This window comes from Amblyomma mixtum, chromosome 2 (assembly GCF_055824585.1).
Source record: "Amblyomma mixtum isolate Tamu chromosome 2, ASM5582458v1, whole genome shotgun sequence".
In the NCBI taxonomy this organism is placed as follows: domain Eukaryota; kingdom Metazoa; phylum Arthropoda; class Arachnida; order Ixodida; family Ixodidae; genus Amblyomma; species Amblyomma mixtum.
This window is the reverse complement of record NC_143013.1, coordinates 179129010-179151455: the sequence shown is the minus strand read 5'-3', so window position 1 is coordinate 179151455 and position 22446 is coordinate 179129010.

Sequence of the window (22446 nt, the reverse complement as noted above, 5' to 3'; positions counted from 1 at the left end):
TCGCACCACTGATCGAACAGGAAGTCCCAACATTTTGTGTGGCGCGTGCTGGCGCCATCTTCTTTCCTTCGGCAAGTGGCTGTCGCCAGTCAAACTTGTCGCTACAAAGCAAAAGAAGCGAAAGAACTGCTGTTTCGTTCCACACAGCGCTGTGTTTCGTTCCCTTTTCTGTCCGTCCTTATTTCGTGTGCTCTGCTAACACCTACAACATGAAAAACCAACTAGCCCAAGAAAAGACGAAGCGAAAGAAGTTGAGCGCTGTGTCCAGCTGACTGGCCAATGGCGGAGGCACCTCACCACCTACGAACACCTGCACTACCTAGGAACAGCCCTAGAATGCCCACCGCTTTTCCTGCAATGCAATTAATTCGTACAGCTATTAACGGCGACGAAGGCACATTTCAGGCATCCTGTGATTAAAATTACTGAAATGCGGTTGTCATAGCCGCACCCCAGCGTTCTGAAGTATTTTTTAGTTACCTTATGAAAATTCTCGAATAGCTAGCATATGTTTGTCTAATATTTTTTTTTTTGAACATACTGTTAGTCCCTTCTGGGGACTGTTACAGGAGTGGATTTATGAACACAAAAGATGCAAGTTAACAACACAATAATACAAAAGCCGGCAATCAGGTTTAAAAGACAAGAAATCAGCATTCATATGCGGAATCACATCGGGTGAAAAACAGAAGACGGAAGATAGCCAACTCTGGCCTTCAAAACATGTGTTCAAACACGTCTCAAAGTATTCCTTAATACAATCATACACTTGGTACATGATCGCGTGAGCAAAAAAAAAACACATACGACCAATACAGACTATGGATGGTCATCAAATCTGGCTTGATGACAAAACTGATGAGGCTGCAAGCTCCATGAATTTTTCTAAGGAATGCGGCGCAGTTATAGATTTATCTAGGGCATTCCATTCCCTTACTGCTCGGGGAAAGAAAGAAAGAATATGCTCTCTTTTCAAGTGTTCTTAACGATGCACCCAATCAGTGGATGGATTCGACACTTCATCATGCTACGACCGAGACATAGCTTATATGATTATTTTTCAAATTTAAGATAGTCACTGTTTAAAAGTCGAAGTCAAGATTTGCTATCCACCTGCCAGACAAACGTGGTTTTGAAAGTATGTTAAAATAGGAAAACAAAATCTTACGTTGTGTAGCCGCTTGTGAAAGCTTATCTACTCTTGGTGTCCTGTATGATGTTTTAAAAGCCTCATTAATCGGTGCACAGGCTCTCCGTTTCATTTTATGCTGAAATAAGAAATTTCAGGTGAACCAGAAAGTTCACTCTTCTTCTCTTAGCTGTGGTCTGTGCTGAGAAAGCTATGGTCTGCCCCACAGCGTGTGCAGAGAGTACTGGTGACTAGCTCCAATCAGCAGCAGAAGAGCTGGGGTTAAACTGCACTAACCAATAAGGACTCAAAGGGTCCTCATGAAGTTGCCCTCTTGTAAAAGTACCACTTGTGAATGGCAAGCAGCAGCGTTCGATACTGGAGCTACGGAGAATACACACATTCTCAAAGGAAGCAAAAAATAATATTTGAACACTTTTCACATCTTTCCACATCGACCTGTGCGTGTTTGATACGGTAGCAAAAGCTGAGCAAAGAGTAGATAAAAAGAAGCAGCAATGCATGTCTCCAAGCTTCAGCAACTCGAAATTATAAAAAAAAAATACAAAAAGAGATTAACTATTTTGCTCACAGCGGTCTTCAGCCGCTCTCGATTAAAGTACTTCAACCGCAAGGCACCCAGCGACACTACTTCTATTCTCAAGCGCTTCAGCAGTTGGTGCCCAGCTTGCGTGCGCCGTCCGGGAGAGCTTTTTTTTCCGCTGCTGTGTCTACCTCAGCATTTTTGGAGAAATGCTGTCGCAGAGATTCATGAATAAAATATACGACAACCATTTTATACTTAGCTAGCATTAAAATATAAATGAAGCAGCAGTTTTTCTTGATGCTGCTGCAATCTTTTCCATTGTCTCGACTGTGATGTCTTTTATTTATTTGTAATTATTTATTTTCGAGAAACGGTTGAGATGGGGGTAAATAGCTTGAAAGCCCCCAACCTCAGTACAAAGGCAACAGGGAAAAGCAAGCTTGTGCATACACTTATTAAGAAACAAAGAAAAGAGATAAAACAATCAGCTGAAATACTTGTAGCAAAGTGAGGGCATTAAAACATTGCGTTGTTTTCGTACATGCCTGAAAATAGTTCGAGATGTTTGCGCTTGTTGCGAAATATATGCATTTAGAAGAAAACACGCAGATTGCAGGCACTGCTAAAAAATATAAAGTTAGGAATATAACTCAACAAAAATGTGTGAGATCGGCGTGAGATTTTAGTTTTTTGAAGGCCGCAAGTGTTAGACTAGTAACATTTATGTCTTAGCAAGATATGAGTTCAATAATATAGGAAGAGTATTGCCCTGCCTGTGATACCGATAATCAGTCCGGGAGAACGTCTTCGGGAGAACAATCGAGCACTTTAATTGAGATTTGCAAGCTCTAATAGCAGAATTCGTCTGGCCAGTTGGTTCATTACAGATGCGAAGAAAGAACTGCGCAGACGAGATACGGACGGCGCAGAGGTGAAGACGCACACAAACGCAGACTAACAACATTAGTACGTGGAGGAACACAAGGTGTATATAGTTGTTAGTATGCATTTTGGTGCGTCTTGGCCGCTTCGCCGTCCGTATCTCGTTTGCACATTTCTTCGCGTCTGCAATCTCTACTAGCAACGTGTTATATTACTTTGAGTTAAAATTTTCGCAGCAGCACCCATTTGGATAAGCTGTACCATGGCTTTGTTATGGGTTATTGTTTACTGGGGTTTAACGTCCTAAAGCTGTTCAAGCTATTAGGCACGCCGCTCTGAAGGCCTTGGGATATTTCGACCACCTGGGGTTTACTTTACGCTGACATGGCACAGTACACGGGCCTACACAACTTCGCCTCTATAGGCATTCGACCGTCACGGCCGGGTTCGAACCCGCGTCTTTAAGGTCAACAGACAAGCGCCATAACCACTTGGCCACCGCGGCGGCTGCTTGTTATTTTATAATGTGAGATTGAGAACGCTCGGTGCAGGCTTTATTGCCACCCGCAGTTATGGCTTTCGCGTTGACGGCAGGTAATGATGAATATAGACAAATGAATATAAGGGTCACGCACAATGCCTACACTAAAAACCCCCCTCCACCCCCCCCCCCCCCCCCCGCCCCCCGGACGCCATGTGAGGCTCGGTCAGGAAGAGGCGGCGGGGAAGGGGGAGCAACGGTGATCGGGATACTAATAGGTCGGGCAGGACGGAAACTTGCGAAAGCTTGCCTCACACGTAGCAATTACTACTAGCGAAAAATAAGCGTGAGTGTTGTTGAAATTTAGGCTTTCTACAAACGTCGTACAGAGACCCGCCGTAGCGCCACAATGCTCATTTACTTCAGGCGCGGCCTCTAGTTTGTTTTATTAGCCAATATGCTTGTTCATATGGCAAAACGAAATGCAGTGCTGGCTGCTACGCATGCAGTTTATAATAATATCCTTGTTTTTAAAACCACTGATTCATTATGTTCACTTTATAAGTTATGTGCGGTCATTCTTGAACTGCATACGCATTCTTTTTTTTTTTAGCGGTTTCGAATGGAGTCGTACACGTGTCGTCATTTAGCACGCCACGAAAATTTTGACAAACACGTCTTGTTTGCGCGCCTTCCACATCGTGCTGTAAGGAGCTGTAGCGTTCTTTTCTTCGAAGCTCTGGAACCAACCACACAGCTCATTGTTGGGCTCCTTGGTTCTACTGCAGTGCCAAAAGAAATCATACCCTAGTTTCGCCCAATCTTCCTGGTGCATGTTTCCCGCTGGAGAGAATTTCAGATATTAGCTGGCTCAATTTCCTTTTCCTGCTTCTTGTATATATTTTTTTGTATCTGCTTGCAGCCGTCACTGCTGCGCAGTGCTCAAAAAACAACGATCGTGGCATAAACGACATCACTGTTAAAAATACAGCAGCTGAATTTGCCGCAGCGCACTTTTGCGCGCAACATAGTTAAGAAGAGCAAACAATTATTTTTTACCTTGCTTTACAAAACCACTTGTAAAAGACTCGCATAACGAGTTCACTTTCAGTCCATTTCACTCTACGAGCTATCAGATACCGGTTTCCACGCCGCGACTGCGCTTCACTGTGAAGCTTTAGTTCCGTGAAGGAAGACAGTAGCCTCAAACGGAAAAAACACGTGCACTAGGCGATCCAATTACGGCACCTTCCCAGCGGGTCTTCCTTTCGTCGTCAAACGGTCGTGGTTCTCAAACGCCTCTGTCAACAAAACTCCTTTCAATGCGTGTTCGAGAATGAAAGAGGTACAATTTTCGTTCACCATTGCACTTAAACCCGGTGAGCTCATATTTGTCCTCGTCTACGTGGCAGCTTTGTTTGTTCGTCTTCTAGAATGCCGAAAATAGCGGTCCCTCGATCTTCCCAGTATCCTACATTTATGCTGTATAGCTTTCCTTTGTAGCCGTATGGCTGCGCTTGGGTGGATGTTAACAAGTAAATACACCGTCATTACCTGGCTTTATTCTGATGCACTGCGCCACTGGCAATGCCGGTCCGAAAAAAGCAGAGTTCTTCAGTAATTCGTCAAGAACCGAGAAAGCGAAGAGAAAGCATTGACATCCGAAGCAATTTGACATTCTCTGGGTCTTTTCCCTTGGTAGGATTAGCACTAATTTTTTTTTTTGGAAACTGTTTGTTTTGCCATCTACTTCACGTCAATGTAGAGACCGTGTTCGCGTAGGTAGTCGGAATTTTTGAGCAAAACACGCTGCAATTCGAGTTCCTAAATAAGTCGTCTTGAGGTACATCCCAAACAACGTACTTCAATGAAAGACTCGCAGATGCTTATGCGCCCCAAGTGGCTAAAATATTAGCTTCAGAAGAAACGCAACAGCTCTGGACCTTGCCAACACATCACTACGAATTTCTTGACTCAGTCGACCGACATATCAAATGAAGACTCCCACCCAGAATTCCTCGCCATCTGGAAACACATTATTACCGACTTGGCCTGAACGCTCAATTTACAAACGGCTTACAATACCGTTTCGGCGAAATAGACAGACCCCTTTGTAAAAACTGCGGCTCAATCGAAACTACGGAACATATCTAGCCTGAGTGCCCTCCATATGCTAAGGAGCGTGCGTACTATGAAAATTTCATGAAGAAGCTCTCCCCAGTGTCTCTAACAATGGACGTTTTATGTCCCTTAGTCTGCCCTAGGGACCAGAGACACGCAATGAACTTTTAATTTGCGTATTTAAAGCACTTTGGACATCTTGATAAGGTCTGATTTCACCTTCCATGTTACCCTCATGCATTCTTAACGCTGTGAACTTTGTTAGCCCATTTGTCGGACTATGCACTTCATCATTTCTTATGTAACATCATTCCTCGCCGATTCACCTTAGTACGCATGTCATGGCCACATTTTATCTGCTCCTCTTTTTCTTTTATATTACCGTTTCCACGCCACTATTCTTCCGTATTTATCTCCCAAATTCCCTTCCACACGCATAGTAGTAAGACAGCGATTTTTAAAAGCCGGCTGAATTCTCTCTTTTTTCATTAAAGTGTCTCTCTTGAAGAGGCTAAGACATGAGTGCCTGATGAGTACCTTAGGAGAAAGGAAATCATGAGAAAACTTTTCTAGACGCGCATTTCATTCACTTTTATAACTGACCATATCTTTCCTAATGGTATAAAAATGATTTAAGGAATTTAATTTTCGCTCTTATATTGGTTATATCTTCAAAAGTTCAGACTTCTTTTATTTAGCTAATACTAATTCTCTGCTAAGTCGCTAAGCACTCTATACTTGATTTAATTAGCGCGCGGAAAATCCACACAGCAAGTCCGGTGCGTTACAAGACTGTCCTTTCTATTATGTTTTTATTATTTTCAGAAAATGTTTCGATTCGGTGTAGAGATGCAGTGCCTCCACAATTTTTGGGGTTCAGCGAATGAAGAGAAGGGATCGCCGGGAAGGAAAGAGAAATAGCCGCATTTTTTGACGTCGGCTTTATGTTATACCGAGCCTGACTAATATTCTCCATGTCGTGGCCAGTCGGAATAGTTCTTCATAACAGGGTTGAAGTAGTGTTGTGAGTGACGTGAACCCAAAGTCTTACTTGTATATATATGTTGTTTCGCACCTCCATCTGCTTTCATAATTGATTAGATTTTCCTTCTTGAATCTCGAGCGCCGGAACTAGAGAAATACGAAGGGAAGTGCACACGATAGAGCACTCACTATCGGTGAGTATGTTTTAATGAACAAAAACTTCATTTATGCTATGACTTTCAGTGAAACCCGCCACTAAGTTTTAAAGCAGGACTTTGGATATTGAGATGACCTGTGATGTATAGGTAAGCCAATGTTGGCTGACATCACGTAACTGAGGATTCGTGTCACCAAGCAAGAAGTTTAGATAATTTCAGGTAGCTATCTTTTTTACGCCACGATTACGCGCCTGGCTGGAATCGCATATTTGTAGTGTGCTAGTAGTAATATTCACATCAGTCATTGGGACTGTCCGCCGCGCTGGCAAAGTGGTTGAGCATCTGTCTCGCATGCGGGTGTTGCAGGGTTCCATCCCCAGTGGCGCCGGGTACGCACCGGTGATACAGTGGGTACAAGCTTCCCCTGGCCTGGTGCTCGGTTTAATCAGGGTGAAATGCTTGGGAAATGGGTACTTGACCATACCTTGAGCCAACGAAAATACCTTATGCCATGGAGCTATTTGGCCGCAGATGCCCTAAACCATAAAAAATCCCTATCATCATTCATTAAATTTCTGAAAGCTTGGCCACGTTATATAAATAAATCAGACAAAAATCGCGACAGAACGTGTCATGGACAATTCGCTGTAAAGGATAGGTGTTTTGGGAAATTTTAGAAACGCGTTAAAAACCCATGTGACCTATCAAAGACGACGTCAAACCAATATGAGAGAAACCAAACCAGTAGCCAAACCAAAAGCGCCAAACCAGTATGAGAGAAGAAATTCAATAAACTATTTAGCGCTCTTAGTTTAACACAACGCAACAAAGGCAACAAAGAATAGCAAAACATCTGAAACAAAACAAAGCAGCTTAGCAAAAATAAACGTGGTGGACATGCATAACGATTAAACACCAGTAGAAACAGGCACGATCGTCTACTCTCTCACGAACCAAACCGAACACAAAGTTCTGAAAGCCCCACTTCTTTTATTTGAAATGCTGAGATTCTTCAAGCTTCAAGTTTAGAGCATGAGAAGGTGCTGGCGAGGCGTAAGAGAGAGGATGCTGAAACTTCACTAGTAGCAGAAAAGAATTTCGCGACACACCCCTTTCAAGTTAGGGCTTCCTTTGAATGGCTACGGGTTACGTCACTAAAGACGAGAATTTTATATTATTCTATAGATATCGTTAGTGAAATTTGGATATAAACCACAAAGCTGCTCGCTCATGAAGATAATTTTTGCAATGCCAGCGCGTAGGTATCCAGCCTGGGAAAAACTCACGCCAAGGTTTAGACGAGTGACCTTCAAAGAAAAATACTCAGAATGCTCAGGCTTTCCTCGTGTAAGACCTCCCCCCCTCCACCCCCAAAAAAAAATAAAATAAAATAAGGCTGTTAGTCGAGTGAGTACAGTATGTCAACGAGAGGCCAGAATGTGAAGTAAGGCCGCGATCTTCCTTCCCAGTCCCAGGAGTGAAGGCCGTAGGAATAACCAGCCTTCAAAGAGAGTTGTCCTTGGTTCAAGGATAAAAAAACTGCAGCCGTCTGTCTCATTTAAGTGTGTTCAGCTCGAGACAAGCATGCTGAGAAAGCCGAAGCAAACGTTGAAGGCCGAGAGAAAGAGCACGCGTCGGGATGATTTACGCGTTGCAGCAGGTTTAACCCCCTTCCCCTCGACAACTTTTTCATTTACGCAGAAGCACTGGTATTCAAATAGTCGCGATCATTGTGCTGTAGCGCAACTCGAAGCTCCAGTACCATCAATGACAATAGAGGAAAACATGCGGAGCGTTAATGGGGCTTCCATGGCAACATCTGCTCCATCGCGCATCATTTCACCCATCGCCCCTTCTCACACACTCCTGAATGTCGGCGGTGCGGAAAACTTGCAGTGATCGTTTTTTGTAGCTACCGTATCCCACCGCCTTTCCTAACAAATTGAATTCACCATCAAAAAAGATAAGTTGTAGTGGCATACACGCACCATCTGCGTCGAAATTTGAACTGAAGGCCATGCATGTCATTTTCCAGCAATGCGCAGCCGGCTCGTAATTTCCGGCGCCATGGTTTTTTTTCGAAATTGGGCTGTAGGAAATAATTATACTCGATGGTGAAACGCGCTATGCACGAAAAAAATGCCATCGACACACAAAACCCGAATGTACTGCTAGCCGCTCTCTGCTCTGAATGTATCTTCGTTGCTAATTGTACAAATTTCAGTCACCAACGGCAGACAAAAATCGGATATAGGCTAAGAATGAGATGCACTGACGAGTAGTACGTATAGAATATGTCCAGCAATATTTCAATACGGCTGTGATTCCGCTCCTATATCTTCTCACTTGACTGGTCTATACTGACTGTTTTTCATTCTTGAAGTAGCGGTACGGCTTTCTTCAATGAACTCTGGAAAGGCACTCTGGAAAGGCATCACCTTGGTGCTAACAAGAAAGGATAGGATGCTAAATCTCTATGTCGGGAGCAAAAACGAAGTAGCCATAGTCTCTGAAGTAGCGTCAAGCCATATCGTGGAGGTATTCGTGTTTTTACCGCAAAAATGTTTAGTGCATGACTCGTTCTTTTAATTTAGATGCACATTGATGCGAAAAACAATTTGCCCTTCATACGATCTCTGAATGTCGGCGAAGGGCTAGCACATGTGCCCGAATCTATGCGTCTCCAAACTGCGTTCTGTGAAATATGGAGTTGAAAACTGGCCTCAACAAATATAGCCCGAGTCCCTTCTTAGAAGGGTAGATGGTGCAAAATATAGCCTCTCTCTCTGTTCTCTGTGCGCTAACATACAACTTTTTTATTACATCCGTGATGTCTGTTTCAATGTTGCATGGAAAGCAACTCATTTTGTTTCTGCAGTAGATAAAAATATTTTCTCAACAGCTGCGTATACCTGCCCACTGCGCTGTCGGAATGCTTGCAACACTTTGCCTCCAGAAAATCAGTTAATCGGATACGTTTCAAGTATTCTTGTTCCCCGTTACAGAAAATAAGTAGCCGATCACAATTACATTTACTTCTTATGAAATGTAGCCGATTATAGTGGTCAAATACAGTCCCAGGAATGCAACGGAAAAAAATTTAATAAATGTAATCGATTGCTATTTCGTTATCTTACTTGCAACGTTTATTGACATAGAACACAAATTTACCAAGACTGCAATTCACTACTCCGGAGTGATTGCTTTTAATTTCGTTTCACGTTATATTTTCAACAGGAATTCTTTGTTAGAAGTTGTAGCGAATTTTCCCAAGTTTCCTCGTGAACGGATGAGCAGGTTGATGGAACACTGAAGGGAAATGAAGGACAGGGCAGTATTACAACGTATGAACACCTTTCGCACCTGACGTAGTTTCGCACACATGCCGGCCACTGGGGCTTGCATGTCCGCTAGGCTTGTACCACGACCGAGAGCGACGTGCTCATAAGGAGTTGCTCTAGCTTGTGGGATTTATTTTGTATTGTCTTAGCGTTTCGTTGAACTACCACTGCTTCTATAGTCCTTTTGTGGTACCCGACGCTGCCGAGATATTCTGCGTGCTAACGTTATTTTGCAGCGTTGTCTACCTCGCTTTGTTGATAGCGGTAGGTTGTGGGGGTATGCTTCACGTGCTGTAGAGAGAGAGATGGAGAGAAATACACGGAAAGGCAGAGAGGTTAACCAGGCGATGCTCAGTTGACTAGCCTACACTTGGGGAGGGAAACAGAGGGGCAAAAAGAAAAAGAGCGGCAATGAAATGAGCTTTCTAAGTGTCCAGCGACAATTATGTCACGGGAACAGAGGGCGTGCACTGAAAACGTAAAGATTATAGACAGGAATACAACCCCGAGTCCCTTATGACTCTCAGGAGCGCTTTCACCGCTTTCCTTTCTGAGGAAGGTTGTGTCCAAGGCCCCGGATTAAGAAAAATGGGGGGCCTGGGCTAATGCGAATGTAGGCCCTCTCTCCCTTTCCCTCCACCGACCCCCCCCCCCCCCCCCCCCCGCCCTCTGCTACACTACTGGAATATATCCCGTGTTTCATTGTAATTCCACCAAATTAAAAAGAATGAAGTGCGATGAATAGGATTCATGCAACAGTAACGCAGTATAGCATTAGATTCAAAGCGCACAAAGCACAACGCGATTCTTGGAATGCGCGACACGTGTACATCTGTGGCCAAGCGCCGAACGCCATGGAAGTGACACCGTATACAAGCCGACAGGCGGCTTTTTGCTCGAAGCACTGTTTTAATGCTAACGCATTAAAGAAAAGCAGGCTCAGCTAGCTTCCTACAGTTGAGCTGGGTACTGCGGCTGCCGGCAGGAACTAGGAAACAGAAACACTCGTTAATTAGTGCACGGAGAGGGCTGTTTGTTGGGCTAGTTCGTAAAGCATTAAAAACTGTGAAAACTCGGATGGAGGCAAGCGAAGAAAGTACTGTACAGGACCACCGCTTGTGCCGTCCAGTTCTACCGTCTCTTCAAAAGAGCTTACCAAATATCTGCGTTCCTTACAATATGGTCAAATAAACAAAAATGTCACGAAAACCATAGCTCGATGCACTGCTTGCGGAGGCGTTGCATTTCTTTTCCGACCATCTATCCGTTAAGAAACAATAACGAATGAGGAGTGCCTGACCTCAGGTTTTTCATATCGCTTTTAATGCTTGAATAGCATCTGCGTCACAGAGCGTAGAGCGGCGGTTAGCTCAATACAGGTTTTGTCTAGGTATGCATTTGGGCGTGACGCATGACACAAACATTATTGTTTAGATGAAAACAAGAGCAACCGGCTTTATTCCAGCAACATCTCCGGCACTTTGGCTACAATGAAGAAAGGAACGTCTGCTTCCTCATTTTATTATACGCTACTGTTTTCGCCAATCCCCCTCTCTACTTCGTTGGGACGTAAGATGATGCCGAAATTCCCGTGCATCATCGGCGAACGCCATAAACAGCGGGTGTTCAATGTCGAAATTGCTGCCATGGCTTTCGTCAAACGCCAACTCCGTGCCCTCAGGTAATATGTTTACTTCGCTGCTGTCACTGATTCCAGAGCCTGCAGAGAATCTCTCACTAAGGCGTCGGCTTTCAGCGACTTCCCCGCGCTTCCGACGCGTCCGCCTGACGCCTTAATCGAGAAGCGCGCAGACGATTCTTTTTTTCCTCTGAGACTCTACCATCCAGTTCCGGAAGAAAACCTTCCTTCTTAGGTCGAAGAGCAGCCGTGCTCGGTGATTTAATTAGGGTTTTTTGCTCGTCGAAAAAGACCCCTGTTCTGGGCCACTAGATTACCCCAAAGTTCTGGTAAGAAAACCATCAACAGGTTTTGGCATCTTGTGCTTCGTACCCTGCCTCTTTGTTGACACCGTGATCGCCTGCTGGAAGCTAAGGCCTGTTTCAACCTGTCAAAAGTCTGAGTAGAAAAGAAACAAAAAGTATTCCATTCCTCTTTTGAAATCAATTCCTCTTTTTCACCTTCTTCCCAGCCTCCTTTTTTGTACGCTGTTTTCCACCTAGGTCGTGCACCATCTAGCCCAACACCAAGCTTTATTACAAACCTTTATTTTTTGCATTGCGTGCAATCTTGGGAAGCAGCGAATGAAGAAATATGAACAGGAAATCAATGTACTGTATCAAGTTTAGCAACAACAACTTTTATCCTGAGTGTTCCGAAATCGAACCTGCATGGTCTTTATCAGGCCACTGGTTCAGAGACAGACTTCGTAGTTTTCATAGCACTGTATCGATTGTTCAGTGCTTCGAGTGCGCTTTGAGGCTGCCTTAAAGTGTACTTTGAATAATTTGCTTTTAAGCCATGCAACCAATTTTACTACCTGTTTTGAACAGCCTTGGCGCTGTGGCTTTCTTTTGAAGATTGGTCTGCTCTTGAGCGCCGCATTCTTGCGCATTGTCAGTATCGATTCAGTAGGAAGAGTTTGACCGCAGTTTTCGGTCTTTAGAAACGCAAGTCTTAGTTTCTTTTTATTTTCTTTGTTGATTTACGTAATTACACGATGAAGTAACTGTAAAGAACGATTAATATTGATTCCGTTTTGGTTGTCCCAATTGTGTCAGCGTGTTACAAGAAGCACGGAGACAGCAAAATAGAACTTTATGCAAAACATGGTCTGCTCAGGTTAGCGCGTTGAACTACTTGACTGCTTCTATTCCTCGATGCCTTTGGGACTGCTCTTCTATCGTTTCCTTCATAAAAAATTTTTTGAACATATGGCCAACGGCCACTTTGTTTTTCTGGTGCTCTGCGCGGCAGTAGTCCATCTGGTCTGCAAGTGAGTTTCAAGGAATCGTTTCTGTTATCGCTCGAAGGAGAATAACAACAAAATTAAGAAATGTGCATGAAATCTGTGTAACGAATATATATGTAGCTGCCCCAGTGGTTTACCACTGACACACTGCTCTGTTGTGTTGCGACTTACCCCGAAGGCCCCTGTTCCCCTTGTACATTTGCTCGGTTTGCCTTGTCGAAAAGTTTTCCCCCAATAAACTCAGCATTTATAAAGCGCGGTTGGTACAATATATGGCTACATATGGAGAAACACAGGATAGTCTACACTCAATATGCCGTTCATAATGCATGCGCTATTGTAAAGCTCATTTCCTCTCATTAGAAAGGCAGAGTAAAAACTTCACGCTCAAAGTATTTTCGCAACAAATTTATAGCCTCTGACAAATGTTTACTGCTAGCAGACCGCTACCATTGACGCACTACTGGATCGTGCTATTTGTGGATAACATTATTATCGCATATAGTGGCCGACAGAACTGCTTGCAGTACTGTGCATAAAAGTTTACGCCAGAAACCAAAGATGTCCGTCTTTTGAGACCCTCAGAGAGATTTTCTTAGAGGCGTTTTTGACTGCCCCCCCCCCCCCCCCACTGCGCTGCTTACCAGATCTGACCATGTGTCTCTACCGGCTGTAAAATCGCTTTCAAACTTCAAATCGCTGGGGATGATGTGGAAATCTCCGTCGCTACCGAAAGAAATCTCCAGCCCGAGTGCACATTGAATCTATGATAATACAGACGACGCCAAAGATTTTCAACAGAACAAAGAGCAATCTTCAACCGGCTTATGCAAAATCATTGCTTCGAACAGTTAATTCTACTTAAGCGCCATCTTACTCAGCTGGTCCTTCATTGTGAACAACGAGCTCTTACGGGTTCGGAAACGTCAAGTGGTGTCTTTAGACTTTATCAGCGAGATTCGTTATACCATGTCCTTTTTTTATTATTTTGATTTCTCAGAGTGCGTCCTGCGTCAAGGTAATGCGTGAGTAGAATTAGGTGCCTTATGAATTTTTTCTTTGGCAACGTTTCATGCACTGAACCGTGCCAGTAAGTTGCTTTTTATTTGCCAAAGTGTTCATCTTCGTTTAAGTGTTCACTGAAGAATTGCTTCTCTCGAAGCTGCTTCTTAATTTATGTCGGTCGAAATTACTGCCCGGCATTGGGGGTAGAGAAATAATTACTGGAGCCTAAATGAGCAATGAAAACGGCTGTGGGCTTCCTTCGAGGAATTTAATTTAAAGGAATTGAAGGAATATAAGGCAGCTCGAGAAAAATTTCTCGATTACTCTCCGACTAGTCCAGATCAAGATTTTTATTAGACTGGTTATGCAATACTCCTTAAGGAGAGAAAATAGTTGCAATGCACGCGTATTTATCTAGCCTTTGACCGTAATGCTAGAGCCCTGCGGCGGATTGAACATTTGGCTGTTTCACGTCTCCTGAGCATTTTGTTTCCTTCAGACGCACACATGGCAATTATTTTAGCCGATAGTTGCGGCTGTATACAAAGAATACCCGAACGCATATTAACACACCAAAAGCGCTTAGCGACTGAACTAACACAACAGAAGCAGGCCGAGAAAAGCCGGACAAAGTCGGATGCTGTTCGCCAGTGCCGCGGGCCGCCGTCATTCTCCATAGAAGTTACGTATTGTCTTGACCGGCGAAAAAGCAGTGAAAATAAATAAAGGGAGAACGACATCAAAAAAATAGCATCAGTCAGTACAGTTCTCTCTAGGGAAATTAGTCATGTGAACAGATGCATGCGGTTTCCCGCAATATCCTTTTATTACTCCCTCTTCGTGCAAGACTCTGCAATTCCTCTGGCTATGGGCAAAGTATCAGTATCCCATTAAGCTTTTCTGCGTGGTCGGCTAGCTGGTGTACGTAAAAGGTTATTTGCCCGGCTTTATTTTGCTCTATCTACATTTCATTTCCATTGTCTGTTTAGGCCTTTCTATTTCTGACACCCCGTGAAAGCGACGAGTCTATGAGACGGAAAGAAAGATGCTTAATTCTTCTTTGCGTTGCTTTCCAATGTTTTCATCCTTCGTTTCTGGCATGTTTTGTTTAAACTTCCACTTCTCATTAGTTTCTGACAGTTGGCTAGTATAAGACTTTTTTGACGCATAGAGACGGGCATCTTCGTTTGATAGAGCATCCTCCTCACACGTTCACTTGCCTGACATTTATTTTTGCAATCCATTTCTTCTTCTTTGGCTCTGCTTCAGTTTTCATTATTAGGCTGTCTAAAAAAAATTGGTTCCGGCACTTTAAGCATCTGCCCTTCTTCGTTTTTGTTTTACAGTTGTTTAAACATTCCGTCTCCGGATTATCATTCTCTGTATTGAGTTCACTCTGCTTTTTTTTCAATCTGTCTTCTGTGTGAGTGCTGGCGAAGCTATGATCTCATTTCATCCTGGATTTCTTTAAATACCCATCACGGATTTTCCACAGGGGAGAAAAAAATGAAAAAGCTATAAAGAACGCAGCTGCGAGGTTTCTAGTGAAAATTAAAGTTCTCAAAGGCGGACTGGAGCGGATATTTCCTGAAGCAATACTCTATTTTTGTTTTTCTCTCTACTACTCACTATCAACTCAAGACTAAGTGAGCTTTTTTATTACATTGAAAGCACACAATTATTCTTTTTGGGTGGTCAACCAAATGACATTTAAATGGGAACTAGGACTGACTTCCTAGATGGTGGTCACTTAGAGAGTCAACTTGCGATCAAGATTTTTTTATCACTTTGTGTAAGACGACCAGATGCTGCAATTTATGCTGTGGGTATTTATGGACAATAAGGTGAGTGCACAGAACTCCATACTAATGGAAAATATTTAAGATTTAGGGCACATTTAACAGGAACAATAAGGGTCAATACTATGATATATGCTTAACAGCAAATATTCTATAAAAAGATCGAACTACTAATCCAGAGCAGTAATAATGGAATGAAATATAGACCAAGAACTTACAACTAGAACAGCGTTATTAGAGAGCCATGAGCCCGTTCACTAACACACACATTAGCTTATTTCACTAAAAACTGACTGCAGGTTCCATTGCAGCTCACTCCCTCACCAGACTTGCTCGCTAGCTCGCTCGCTCGCTCGCTCGCTCGCTCACTCACTCACTCACTCACTCACTCACTCACTCACTCACTCACTCACTCACTCACTCACTCACTCACTCACTCACTCACTCACTCACTCACTCACTCACTCACTCACTCACTCACTCACTCACTCACTCACTCACTCACTCACTCACTCACTCACTCACTCACTCACTCACTCAATCACTCACTCACTCACTCACTAACTCACTCACTCACTCACTTCTTCACTCACTCACTCACTCACTCCTTCACTCACTCACTCGCTCAATCACTGAGACCTTCACCAGCCCATTCATTTAGCAGAACTGAACCACAGTGCATATTCTGTTTCTTCCTGCGCACCAAGTTTGAACTTTACCTCTTTTCGCCTCTCTGGTGTGATAGGCTTAGTGTGTGGTAAGTGGCCTAGATTTGATGCCCTATCGAATCTTTCAAGGCGGTTCGTAAGTAGCGCAAAATTGATGGCCTAGTGAATCATTCAAAGAGGGGCCAGGAGAAGAAAACCAAATAGCAGTGAAAATCGATCTACGGAAAATATTGCAGTGGAGCTATACTTCAGTGAAGAAACGTCAAAATGGTGGTAAAATCAACCACCTGAAGATTCAATGCGCAGCGCGATAAAAAATTACCTGACATTCAGCGTTTTGTGCATAAGCACAGACACGAGCAGCGTAGCATAAAGCGAAGGGTGGGAATACTAATGAGCCTTCACAGATGACTAGGCAGCAGGAAGAAATTCCTGCCAATGGTTTTCCGTGAACGCCACAGCGCCGAAGATGATTGGAACCCTGTTCGTCTGCTCGCCTTCTTCGCAGTGTGCTTCTCAGTTTTGCTAGTGTTAGATGAGTGAGTGCCGCACTTTTATAACCATCAAGATCTCGCGCTCCTTGGGCAGCCTGAAGAATACACTCTCTTGGAACCCGTTACTCAGTATCATGGGCTTTCGGTCTATCCGCACAGTGCATAGTCTCTGTCAAAATTGATGTTCTATAGCGAAAATCTCACTTTTTGGCCTCCCCAATGCAGAGTTTATCTGCGCGGCTCAGGAGGCTTGCAGTTCCGAATAAAACAATTGATATCTCTGCGTGGTTGAAAGCGTCTATCTTGATGAGTAGAGCTGTGCCTGTAAAGAAGGGACAAAACTGCCGACCTCAAATTTACAAGGCTTGGTGGCCTCAATTGCACCGCTCCGTGGTTACTTGAAATGGGCTGAAAACATAGAACGACGAGTCCTTTATTGGTCTCTGATTGTTATGACTACCCGTGTTGGAACCACTAGGCGTTTATTTAGAAAGTTACGCAATTGGTCTCAAGTGAAGACTGCCCCTGAACACAATTTTAGTATCACATGTGAATAATCACGAAATAGAGCGCATTTAATTGGCTCTTACATGATAGGAAAGACGTTACGAGCAGAACTGCGACTACCTTATACATATCTTTTATCAACGCCCTGAATGTTTTAGAAGTAGATTGCGGAAGCCTGCCGCGATTATACGGCAGGTATACCCCCGAAAAGAGCAGTAAAACTCCATGCTGGTACCCCTTTACAAGAACATCACCGAATTAAGTGGACATAGGTTCATGTCGGGTTAGAAGGAAACGAGGCGGCTCATAACAGAGCTATCTTTGGATACATTTTGTATTTCGGTATTAGGAATCGCTTGTCAAAAATGAAAGCAGTGGGGTATCGGTATCAAAAATGCCTTTTTAATGTTTCGTGTATTTAAAGATACTCCATACACAAAAAAGGTAAGGTTTTAATGTGGTTAACCTGAGAAGACGAGCGAGATCATGTGTTTAGCCTAACTGGCTCATGGATTTGCATTGGGGAGTTGTCGGCACGTCTGGCGATGGTATTACACTTACGTTAAGTTCTGATCGAGGTTGATTTGGATCTGATCTGTCGGCGTCGAAGATGGAAGCTCATGAAGATGACGATGTGCGAAGCGCAGGGCGAGAGTGTGTTACAGTTACCGCACTAGGAGCGATCGGCTGCGTAGGTTGTTTTTTGTAGAAGTAACCGGACAATGGTGGTTTGTTTGTTAGACGCGTACCGAAGCACTTATGGCAACCCCTAAGCTCCAAATCTGTATAAATTAAGGTGAACCCTCTTGGTCCTCATGCCCTGACACCTTTCGGCCTTTAGGGATGCCGTAAAGACTCCATTATACGATTTAGCTGAGTTACCTTTAACAAAGGGGGTACTTAGTTCATGTACATAGAACATTGCGTCACTGTAATAAATACCACGTTTAAAAAAACGGTGATTGCATAGTCGTCTCAAGCAGTGACTAGCCAAGCTGATCAGTTCACGCCACCCCCGGGTTCTAATCCCAGTCGCAAAAGTGTTTATTTTATTTATTTATTGAAAGTCAAGGTCAAGGCTTCAGCGATGAATCGGCTTTTGCAGCTTCGAGCGTGATATAGATCCTTTGCTCTAAAAGAAGCATGCCGCAGATTGTAAGGCTCCTGCGTGACTTTGGGCCTGCGGCCCTCGCTCATTCGGCAGCGCGCTGAGAAAAGAGAAGAATGAGGAAGCGGAGATGTCACTGTTATTGGCACATTCAGTTGTTTTTTTTTGCTGACACGTTTGTTGCTTGGCAAACAGATGCATATAGGTTGCTTTTCAGCGCATTCGGTGACAGAGGGACAAGAGCAAGTCTAACCGTTAGGGTAGAATCAACTTCGCTTCTCGGCTATTTAAAGTTGCGGTGATTGCCAATATAAACGTTAGGCTTTTGCATTCATGCCCAGGAGCTTACAGAAAAATTTTTGCTAACATCGTAGGTTGGATTGCTCACTAGCGAGTTCTTGGGACCATCGGCCTAGCAACATGAAATGCATCAACTGGCGCATTTCTTTCATTTGAAGGAGCAACGCTACAAATAACTGTAGTTCTCAATTATAGCCAGTGAACCTTAAGTTTCTTAATTATACGTCGAAGATCCACAAGTCAATGCGGCTATGCTTCACTCTTAACCGGTGATAAAAATTAGGGACAATTAAACTCCGCCTCAAGGGCGTGACGCTGCGGCGTCAATGGGGCCCGTCAGCTGAGTGGGGTCATCTTCGTATACCATTCTGGAGACCTGGAAAATGTTGTTTGTTTGAGTTATTTCTTTTGTTATTTTTCTTTTTTATTTTCTTTCACACAAGGCCTCCCTATAACAAAGTCAAACGAAGGAGAAAAACGCCGCGATGCAAGAAGGAGAGACGCTGCGACGATGAAATTTTATTGCTGCTTGGAAAACGGGCAGAAGTGGAATAGTTACACTGCTCACTGCATTCAAAGAGTACTGCAGTTTTCTTAATAACAACCTCAGTTGTATTGCCCTGTATTCCCACGACTTTAAGGCACATAAAGAAAAACGTTCTTCAGGGGTCGACGGGTAGCGGGCCGGGATCATGACTCAATGTGCAGCAGTTCGAGTCCCTGCTCGACCGTTTTCCTTTTAGCGCAGTGGATTTTCTTCTAGGGAGACACTAAGTAAGGATGGCAGAATGACGCTACGGCCGTATAGACCGATGAGAAATTCGTTATTGACGTCATCACTGTCGTACTCTGTAACCGTTGTGGGGTGTTTAAATTACCCGCTCGAGATCACGTGTCTGTGGTGTCGGGTCTCGCTCACCACGTTAGTTGCGGAGGCCCCGGCCCCCGCCCCTTGAGCCTGCCCGCCAGGGTTGGGGAGTAGGGGCCTCCTACATCGGTGTAAAATAAAATTCTTCACCATTCCCAGTTTGCTGAACATGCAACGCCCTCTGCGGTAATTTCTGCTCTGAACTGCACCCTCACCGCTGTCGCGTTAAATCACACCAGCCGCCAGCTGTACGTGTGCTTCTGTATACATAGCCTTTTAATTTGCTTCGCTTAAAGCATATCTTCGTCGGCAATCTCATTCGGACAAACGATCTGAAGCAATGCTTTTATTTACAGCCGTTAAATAAAAAAAAACGTCCAAATAGCAGAGATTGTTAGCAAAGGATGCGTTTTCTTGGCTAAGAAAAAATATAGGCTCTGTATACTTGTTTGTTCTATTCGTTGCTTTTTATGACGAATGCATAACTTGAAGCGTATCATAGTTTTGGAGAAATAACTGTTCGTCTTCGTCACGCGCTTCCATCTTCCAAGCTTCCATCTTTTAGTAGAGGGCAAGGACAGAGACAGCCGGTAATTACTTTAGTAACAATCGAAGAGCAACACAAACAGTTTCAAGGTTAATCGTATGTCGCCAAGTGCCCAGAAAGCGGTTCGCACGAAAAATATTACCTTAAAAAAAGTTTTGCTAGCCTCCTTATGGAAGTGAAAGTTTCGCCGCCACCATGTCCTTATTCCATTGCTAAAGTTTTAAGGAAACAGCTGTGCCAACAGTTGAGCTTAAAGGAATTGGAGAAATCCGTACTGTCGGATTCTTTTAATCACTTTCCGACGCAGTTCCCCATTCAAATACAATAAATCTTCCAGAAACCGAGGCGAAAATGTTTTAACTAAACAAGTCATGCTACACCCTGTAATAATATTGACCATTTCAGCGGTGAATTGAAGTATCGACGATACAGTAGCGAGCAGTTGGTGCGGAAATCAATTTTGGTTCTATGTCTTGTATCTCGAACGGAAATACAATTTTTGAGGATATCACGTATCGAAATCGAAGATACTTTGTTCAACTCTCGTGCCCACCAATGATCGTCGCATGGGCTCGCGGTTTGACTCACCTGTGCTGGAATGTGCCGCATGCAGTTTTCTGACCAGGGAAGCCGGGTGCCTAGGTACTGCTCTGCACAAAACTGTTGAAACAGAGTGTTTGTGTGCGCCTCTACCATGGGATAGTATGTGACACGCCGTGCAAGCCTCCGGAGAGCTGTGCCATTTCTTTCGGAGGATGCCAGCCTTAAAATGTGTCAATCCGTATAGCGCAGCCATCACTATCAACACTGACGGCTTCCCTGTGCAACTTTCTCTGCTCGCAGCAGCTTGTAAACACTGTCTTCGAGAAAGCAGTATCGCTTTGTTGCGGATATCCCTTGGAATACAAAAACAGCGCTTGAAACCTAGCACTTCGCTAAGTGTGTTCCCATGGAATTGAAGAAGTTACAAGTGAAAAAGGGTCAGCGGTGCGGGCAGCATTTCGGAAGTGCAGACGGAAGGCGGTGCATTTATTTCGTTTTTTAGTCGCACAAAGCAACCACGCTGGGAACAGTTTTACTTCTCTGCCGCAAGAAACGCAATATATGTATACTTGGACCGCGATTTCAAGCTTATATCATACAGCGGCCGCCGAGACTTCCGAAGCTGCGTTCCTTCTTGTTTCTTCAATTTTCTAAGGGGATCGCCTCTGAGGATAACTTAGTTCAGAAGCGTGGCTTCGTAAGCTTCTTTGCGTGAATGTGTTTGAAGAATTGGAGGTGGAACAAATCATACCTACTTTCACATAGTGTAATGTGAACGTTTATTTAGCTGTGAGAATTTTATTTAATGCCAGGAGTAAGGAACCCATGTTTTGTGCGAATGATGGCTTTGCATAATTTATTTCTTGTGTTCGGACAAGAAGACTTCTCACAGACCATTCTTTTTGTGATGCCGGACGCCAATCAGTTTTAATGCGACAAGGTTAAGAGGTTGATGTTGAAGAAAATCCGGCATCTTCGTCGATGTGGTTCATCGTGGGAGAATAATCCACGAAATATCCCCAGAGGAGAACCACAGGAGGCAGGTGGGCAACCTTGCTCATGTAACCTGGTGGCGTCATCACAATCTGCCGAACGGATTGTGGGCAAACTGCGCACATTGGCAAGTGGCAGCTAAATTAATGATTGGTCGTGATAGCTTTCACAGAAGAGAATTAGGATCGCAGAAGCCCCATCGCTGGCAGCGCCTGCAATCGCATAGCAGTGGCACTTCGTTTAACCGATACCCGACTGCGCGAGGCGTGATATTAGGACCCCGACGGGCTCTGAATGTGGATTAGAGAATGACCAATTTTGCATAGACGGACATTAAAGAATTAAAATTACAGCCTCATACCCTTAAGGCAGAACAGGAGTGTCCCCACTGTTTTTGCAAGAATATGCGGAACCAATCGATGAGTCTTTTGTTTCAGTTAACATATGCGATTTATTTGTGCTTAGAAAAAATGAGTGATTGTACATTACATGACGAACCTCACCACTCCAACAGGTCAGCACTAGGCACAAAGCAAAAAGCACTGGACATATCAGTTGCAGTCTACGTCCACTTCTAACTAACAAAATTTACAGAAAGAAAAGTACATGATGTAATCAGGACCAGAAATTACTCCAGGAAATGCAATGCTATGAAAAATATGGGCACAGTACAAATTAACGTCGACGTAATTTACCTCAAAATAGCATAGATTGCTGTAAATAACTCTTGCGAACGGGTGGACACGGAGACAGAGTACTGAGTTGGTCAAGGAGAGGCATTCAAAAATTTTGATAAATAGTTCTCCGTTTTGGGAGGAGAATATGATTTGTTTCCTGATGACACATGATGAGTGACGTCACTTTTTTTTGCTAGTTGGGAATGCCATGAATCTATTTTTCTTGTTGTATCTTTTAAACCAAGGAAATCTGTAGTTATGCATATTTTGAAGGGTAAAGTTTTAAAATCTAAGTAAACGTGCCTACAGTAGGCGAATCATACGATCTATTACCAATCGCGCAGATAGTTTTGAGTCGCAGGTT